This window comes from Salmo trutta, chromosome 5, assembly GCF_901001165.1.
Source record: "Salmo trutta chromosome 5, fSalTru1.1, whole genome shotgun sequence".
NCBI classification, from domain to species: Eukaryota; Metazoa; Chordata; class Actinopteri; order Salmoniformes; family Salmonidae; genus Salmo; species Salmo trutta.
The window spans coordinates 2831234-2832664 of record NC_042961.1 but is presented as its reverse complement, the minus strand read 5'-3'; positions in this window follow the sequence as shown (position 1 = coordinate 2832664).

The window sequence follows — 1431 nt, the reverse complement described above, 5'->3', positions numbered from 1 at the left end:
TTAAGAATGTGAAATGTCAGACTAATGTTAGAGAGAATTATTTATTTAAGCTTTTATTTCTTTCAATTAGTATTTGGTAGCATTGCTTTAAATTGTTTAACTTGGGTCAAACGTTTCAGGTAGCCTTCCACAATAAGTTGGGTGAATTTTGGCCCATTCCTCTTGACAGAGCTGGTGTAACAGAGTCAGGTTTGTAGGCCTCCTTGCTCACACACGCTTTTTCAGTTCTGCCCACACATTTTCTAGAGGATTGAGGTCAGGGCTTTGTGATGGCCACTCCAATACCTTGACTTTGTTGTCCTTAAGCCATTTTGCCACAACTTTGGAAGTATGCTTGGGGGCACTGAGTTTGAAGGTAGGCCTTGAAATACATCCACAGATACACCTCCAATTGACTCAAATTATGTCAATTAGCCTATCAGAAGCTTCTAAAGCCATGACATCATTTTCTGGAATTTTCCAAGCTGTTTAAAGGCACAGTCAACTTAGTGTATGTAAACTTCTGACACACTGGAATTGTGATACAGTGAATGATAAGTGAAATAATTTGTCTGTAAACAATTGTTGGAAAAATAACTTGTGCTATGTCCAAAGCAGATGTCCTGAACGACTTGCCAAAACTATAGTTTGTTAACAAGAAATGTGTGGAGTGGTTGAAAAACAAGTTTTAAGGACTCCAACCTAAGTGTATGTAAACTTCAGACTTCAACTGTATATAATAATAATCAAAATGTCTTTCCACCTCAAGAAATTACAAAGTGCATCCTGAATTAATTTGGTTTTTTGTTCAATTCACTGGTCATGCTGAAATCCTGAATGGTTGTGTATGTACACTGTACATCAAATACACATTTTAAACTACCGTGTTGTCAGGATGTAAAATAAGCTTATATCCTGTGATTGTACTGGATCACCCTTTAAAATGACTCATTAGATAGTGAGGGATGTGGTTTTAATCCTACTAATAAGATCTCCATGCTCTGTAATTGACTATGTGTATTAATGAATCATCATCTGGTGACCTTGGCTTATCAATGCCCCTTTCCTGACGTCCAGTTCATAACCAGTACAGCAGTGGCTGTTATGTAGTTGTAGTGAATTCATTGAAGCTTACAGGCTCATGTAGAGGTGCTCCTGATGTGAGACATTTCTTGAAAGATCATAGAATCCCTGGAATGTTGTCAGCCACCACACGTACAAAAAGCTCAGCCCATCACTGAGATATAGATTCTCTTCAGCTGACCACCTTGAAGCCATTTTCCACCTATATTTGCTATGCCCAGATAAAAGTCAATATAGAGAGGGCCATGAAGAATAGACTAGTAAACTCTTATATCCACAGAAAGCTCTACCCTTAAAGAAAAACCACATGATTTCACATGCAGAAAATCACATGATTTCACATCAAATTTTACTTGTTAAATCATGGGA